General features: G+C 38.9%; 1 protein-coding gene across 1 annotated transcript in view; it reads left to right on the top strand.

Annotated features, from left to right (window-relative positions):
• Positions 1 to 5,829: 5,829 nt before the first annotated feature.
• Positions 5,830 to 6,910, top strand: part of Col6a5 (collagen type VI alpha 5 chain) — a 151,854-nt gene continuing 150,773 nt past the window's right edge. Inside the window, exon 1 of the mRNA XM_046431946.2 lies at positions 5,830 to 6,103. The gene's annotated coding sequence lies outside the window, so the exon portion shown is untranslated. The remainder of the gene's footprint in view (positions 6,104 to 6,910) is intronic.

Genomic DNA, 6,910 nt, shown 5'->3' with positions numbered 1-6,910 from the left:
AAACCCAAACCAAAACAAACAATAAAACACCCCCCCCCCCCAAGATACATTTTATACAATAAGAGACACATTTTACAATTACAGTGAATCACAATTATATTTTGGGTGCAGACATAATCATTTCCATTTTTCAGATACTGCAAGCAAAAAAGATGGACTTTTCCAAGATCATCATCTTGCTGTTTGTAAACTGAAAATCATTTTAAGTCATTTCACTATCAAAACTTATATTATGGTTCAAATGAAGTTGTATTAATAAGTGTACTATATTTCTTAAAATAGCTTGGAAATATATGGTGGAATTATCATCATTATTTAACAAGAGTTTATAAAAGGTATTTTTCGTGTTTTTATTAGCTTTAAAATCAAAGTGGAGAAATAAAGCTGAAATTGACTTTGGATTATTTAGAAAGACATGATATTACCCTTTCTGGATGTGTCATAGGGGTGGTGTCTTGAGGTTTTAGCTCCTGCCTACCCTAGGAATATTTCTTTTATTATATTTATATTTATTCTTCTCCAGATCTAAAGTTTCTCCTCATTTTTTCTCCTATCTGAGATTTTCTTGAGCACTTATGGAGGAGAGGTCTGTTCCATTTTACCAGGAACTCTTGGTTTCTCCTAGTGAGATATGATTTCCCTGTCTTGCAGAGTTGGACTGGGAACTCTCACGTTACACTCTCATTGAGTCTTTATTGGTTCTGTTGCCCCTAATCACCCACATACTGCTGGCTTCACCTTCCTCTGTGATGCCATAGCATGAAATGATGAGACTTGATTACCGTGTACAAATTCCCCAGAAAAGCACCAGTACAACCTGTTGATCAGACTTCCTGCGATAAAGGTGAATACCACACAGCAGAGTCTTAGTAACATAACAAGAGAGTGGGGAAAGATACCTGGAGGGTCTAGGTTCTGAGCCAGATGAATTCTAGATGGGGTTTACAAGCCAGAGAAGTAGCTGGGTTTGAGCAGAGTTTATGTTATGGTTTGTATATGAGATATCTCCCCAAAGCCCTGTGTAAATGCAGGAATATAAATGATTAGATAATTAAAGCTGCACTTAATCAGTCCATCCTAGTTTGAAGGAACTAACTGGGTGGTAACTGTAGGCAGGTGGGCATAACTGGAGGAGGTGGGTCACTGAGGGTGTGTCCTGAAAGGGGAAGATGATCTCTGCAGCCCTTTCCTTTTTCTCTCTCTACTTTCTGGCCACCGTGAAAGGTTTCAGTGCTCCTCCATCATACCATTTTGCCATGATGTTCTGACTCACCTTAGGCCCATAGCCATGGAATTGGCTGACCATGGACTGAACTTCTGAAACTATGAGCCAAAATACACTGTTCTTCCGCTAAATTGTTCTTGTCAGGTATTTTGGTCACAGCAATGAAAAGTTAACAACAGTTCATGACACAATATCTTTTAATTGATGGACATCAGAGGCTGAAGGAGTTGAGGCAATCTTCTTAAACCACTGGTTAATATTGATAAGTAAACTATTTTTGTTAGTCACAGTCTTATCTTTTAGGAGCAATTATTTGCTGGCGAAGGTAGCTAAGTCACTTTTGCTTGTTCTCAGTATAGCTCAAACATCAACAAAAGAAAGTATACTAGATTCCAATATTGCTTAACACAGAGAGAGGAAAGCATGTTGGTTTTAGTTATCAGCAACACATTTTAACTATTAATTTTTTATCTACTGATATTTAGGCATTATCAAGTGACATTGAGAAAAATGTTTCCTGTTCTTTTTAAAAAACAATTCTATTGCATTAGGAGAAATTCAGTCATATTCCATTTAAATCATCTCTCATCCCAAATCATCTTGCATATTTCTTTTTAAAAAAAATTTTAAATTGATTTTTTTTTAAAAATAAATGACAGTGGAATGCACTACAATTCTTACTACACACATATAGCACAATTTTTCATATCTCTGATTGTATATAAATGTTGACACCCAATTCAGGTCTTCATACATGTACTTTGGATAATGATGTCCGTCACATTCCCCTGCCCTCTCCCTTCCCCTCCCCTCCACCCCTCTACCCTATCTAGGCCCTAATCTTAATCATGTGGGATTAGGCCCCAAATTCCTTAATAAGACTTCTATAGCACAAGAATTAAAACCCAAAATCAATAAATGGGATGGATTCAAACTAAAAAGTTTCTTCCCAGCAAAAGAAACAATCTGTGAAGTGAATAGAGAGCCTATATCTTGGGAGCAAATCTTTACCCCTCACACATAGAGCACTAAGAACTCAAAAAACAAAAAACAAAAAACAAATAACCCAATCAATAAATGGGTCAAGGACCTGAACAGACACTTCTCAGAATCAAAAAAATCAATATAAAAAATCAATCAAAAAATATATATATAAATGTTCATCATCTCTAGCAATTAGAGAAATGCAAATCAAAACTTCTCTAAGATATCATCTTACTCCAGTCAGAATGGCAGCTATTATGAAGACAAACAACAATAAGTATTGGTGAGGATGTAGGGAAAAAGGTACACTCATACATTGATGGTGGAACTGCAAATTGGTGCAGCCAATATGGAAAGCAGTTATGGAGATTCCTTGGAAAACTTGGAATGGAACCACCATTTGACCCAGCTATTTTTCTCCTTGGTCTATTCTCAAAGGACTTAAAAACAGCATACTACAGGGACACAGCCACAAAATGTTTATAGCAGCACAATTCACAAAAGGTAAACTGTGGAACCAACCTAGATGCCCTTGAGTAGATTAATGGATAAAAAAATGTGGCATATATACACAATGAAATATTACTCAGCAATAAAAGGGAATAAAATCATGGCATTTGCAGGTAAATGGATGGCACTGGAGAATATAATGCTAAGAGAAGTTAGCCAATCCCCCACAAAATGCTGAATGTTTTCTCTGATATAAGAAGGCTGATGCATCTTGCATATTTCTTATAGTATGGTTTTTAAATGTTCAGAAGTATCAGTATTTCCTAATAAGTGCAAAGTAGAGCAGAGTTTGATATTTCTCATTCTGATGTTGGCTTCTTATTTAAAGCAATTGCAGATGATATAGATTGTGAAAGTTGGGTTATGAGAAGCAAATAAATATAAGTAATGCTAAATTCTGGGGAAAACCTCAATATTCTCTTCACGTTTTGAAATTTTTTTTTTTTAAATCTTTACTCAATGCTTTTTCTTTTTCTAGAGAAAATGCTAAATGAAACCCAAGTCAGATAAAGTAATATAAGAATCCATTTGGATTCTTTTCTGTGTTAGGAAATTGAAATCCTGAATTATTTCAGGTGTTCAGCTCCGAATTCCTACTTTCTTAACTGCCTTAAGCTAATACGTCCTTACTAGAATAAATACAATTCTCAACAGAGGATAGATTTTGCATTATGATTTCTTTAGGGAAAAATTTGTTTCAATTTTATAAGCAGAAGAAAGGAAAAAGAAATGTGGAATTCTGCAGAAAAGGTTGTAGATTTCCACAGCCACTTTATTTTGCATTGCGGTTATGAAATTTAAAGTCACAAACATATTGAAAATCAAAATTGCCAGAGACACTCCTGAAAAAAGCCAGTTCCTTTTTGACTCCAGTGCTATTTTAATATCACAGTAATTGTAAAGAAAACACCCCACCCTTCTCCTGAAGTAAGAGGCCTCCTTTCTCCCTAAAGACATTACTGTTGATGGGGAAGAACGTCTCAATTAATAAATCTCTGCACTCTGACAGTGTGGGGACAAAGTGGGAGTCAAGCCTCCACCTGGGCCAGGCATGACGGCGAAGCAGAAGTCTATTTTGTCCCCAAGACTCTAACTTCTTAATTTTCTAGGCCTCAGCATTACTCCTCTGTGTTTCACCCAGATGGCCAAAATGTCACATTCTCTATAAAACCTGAACAGGACTCCTTGATAAGAAAGGAAAAAATCTCAGTGTTCAAATCCAGGATTCTAGGATGTTCTGTGCCATAGATCTCATAAACTTGACTGTACCGAGTGGATTCTAAAGGGAAGAAATGTACTCTCTCTCTTCAGAAAAATTGCTTTCTGCCTGCGCCATTTCCCCCTTATTAATGAAAGACAAAAAGAAAAAGTTATTATTTTACACACAATTTGTGTTCTCTTTGTTAAAAAAAAAAAGCTGGGGTGGGGGGAATAACCCAGATTCAGAATCTCAAGGATCAGATGTTTTCTCTCATAGAGATAGACAGAAAGGGATAAAAATGAAAAAGAGGCATGCGGAATCTAATGAAAATAGAAGGGAATGTAATAGTGTAGAGGAGGGGATGAGAGGAAGGAGGCCATGGGGAAGTATTCAGGAATGAAATCTACCAAAGTATGAATATACCACAATGAATCTGTGTGTGTGTGTGTGTATAAATGACACGACTACTACTACTAAATGGGAGATCAGTAGAGAGCAAGTGGATTGGGGGAGAGAGGAGAGGAGGGAAAGGGAAGGTACTGGGGAATGAGACTGATTTAATTTTGTGCATCAGCCTAAGTGAAATAAGAGACTCCGAAAGTCAAGGGTGAAATGTTTTCTCTCCTATGTGGAAGATAGAGCAAAATAAGAGAAAAAGGGGGGGGGGGAAATTCAATGAAAAATAAAAGGGAGATCAATGGAATAGAGGAAGAGAATTGAGGGGAGAGGAGGAGGGATGGAAAAAGGGAAGAACTGTAGAATGAAATTGACCAAATCATGCCATGTGCATACATGAATAGACTACAGTGAATTCCACCTTTATGAGTATCTATAAAGCACCAATTTTTACAAAAAGCAATAAATAAATAGGCCAGTAGAAAAGAGGAAAGGATCAGGGGACCTAAGCAGGGAAAGAGGAAGCACTGGGGATTGAAATGGAGCAAATTATATTCCATACATATATGATTATTTCAAAATGAACCCCATTCTTATGTATAATGATAATACACTAAAAAAATTATGTGCATGTATAAGTATGATATAATGAATTCCACTATTATGTCTACTTGTAATGCACCCAAAAAAAAAAAAGAAAAAAGAAAAAAGAAAGAAAGAAAGAAAGAAAAAATTGGACAGTCCTCACTTAACTTTTCTTCCTCATCCTTTTGACTCCATTCTTTCTGAGACATACCTGGAAACATTCTAATTAACGTCTAAAGCAATCCCAGAACACCTGAGATCCAGTATTCTGGAGGTCTGCTGAGCTAGAGTCATCCTCCATCTCTCATGTTTCGTCTTGGTCATTTGATAAACGTTCATCTGAGTAATTTCAAATGTCTCTTCATATGCAGTTAGTATCTATTCATGTACTATAAAATCTCAACCTGAGTCCATGTCCCAGAAAATCACCACCACCACCACCACCAACAACAACAACAAGAAAACAAATATAAAAAAGTAAGTGATTCATGTAAGGCTAGCCAGTGCTTCCACAGTTCTTTGCTATGTTCTGTGTGATAAAAATCACATCTGTATTTCTGCTGTCCCCTCCATTTTCCCGCGTTCCTTCCAAAAGTTACCAGATAAACCTGCTGCCTTGTGCGGGAGTGCCAGTTACTTTCTCTCTTGTTCCTGTTTCCCTTAGGACACTGCCTCTCTCTCTGAGGATTTTCTCTGGTTCCCTGCAGGCTGGCTCTGAGGAATTGTAAATCTTGCAGCCAAATGGCCAGTCCTCAGCCCAAATAACAGCCGTGACCTCAGCTCTGCAGAGATAAAGTTTGCCCTCTGTTTCTGAGAAGCTCTGCCTTCTCAAGTTCATTTTGGCAGCTAGTGGCTTCCCTGAAACCGTTTGCTTACACAGTGTAGACCCAGCCAACAAACAGCTGGAAGTCTCTGGACATCTTCATTTAAAAATCTGCAAAGAGTTAAAAGTCCCAGGGGAGAATTAGGCCGAGGGCACAAGCCAGAGAGGGCTTAAAAGGGCCGTTCAGCCCACGCCGCTGGATGCTCAGTTGCTGGGGGTACCCACCTGCCCCGCAGCCCGCTGCGCCTGGGGCTTCCTGCAGCTGGATCCCAGACGCACGGCACGGGCAGTGGCAGCGCCCAGCCGCTCGGGGCAGCCCCTCCGGAGAGCTGGGCCCGACTTCAGGGTTCTAAGTGTCCCCAGACCCCGGGAAATCTCGGTGAGTGTCGGGTGCAAGGCAGGGGACCTAAGATGGGTGGGCGAGGGAGCCCAGGACAGACTTGTGGGTGTGAGCTGCTCCGGTGATTTTGCCCCGGTTTGGTGCCCTAAAATCCAGGTTCTAATAACTTTGCAAACGTTTGAGACTCCAGTTCTGAAAGGCTAGACTTTTAGGGGTGCTGTGGTTCAGACCACCAGCATCTTCATTCTCTGCAATCATGTTAGAAATGCAAATTCATGGGCCCTGCACCAGACCTGCGGAACCAGAATCTCTGGTTATGGGAATTAGGAATGTGAGATTAACAAACCCTCCAAGGGGTCCTCATGCAGCTGAAGTTTGAGAAACCTTGCCCTAGAAGTCATTTAGTCTAATACTTGGGCCCCTAACCCCAACACAGGAACCCCCAAATAAATAGCAATGGGTGACTAAACTGTGAGCCGTAAGCATTAGTGTATTCCAATATAACAAAACACTTGGAAACATTCACGGTTTGTTGTTATTCTGTCTCAAACTGTAAACTGTTAATGAGATTTGCTCAAAACAGCAGTCATGGCTTCAATGAACGTTTTGGACTTTCTACTCTGTTTCAAGACACCAAATAAGGTTCTTCCAAGGGCTGAGGGAGTTACTTACTCTCAGGATCTCCAAACCTAAGGCTTGCTATTGCTTTAACCAGGAACCTTGTAATTTGATGCAGTGTTCTATCCTTCACATAGGTTTTTATTTAGCTGCTCCTTCTGAAAAAGAAAAAAAAAAAGTTTTTTTTTTTTTTTTGTTATCTCAGAGTGCCAGGTTAGATATTTTGAA

This window comes from Marmota monax, unplaced genomic scaffold (assembly GCF_021218885.2).
Source record: "Marmota monax isolate L192 unplaced genomic scaffold, Marmota_monax_Labrador192_F-V1.1 WCK01_AAM20220418_F8-fsc00022, whole genome shotgun sequence".
NCBI lineage: Eukaryota > Metazoa > Chordata > Mammalia > Rodentia > Sciuridae > Marmota > Marmota monax.
Note: the sequence above shows the minus strand (reverse complement) of the source record. Positions and strands in the feature narration are given on the sequence as shown.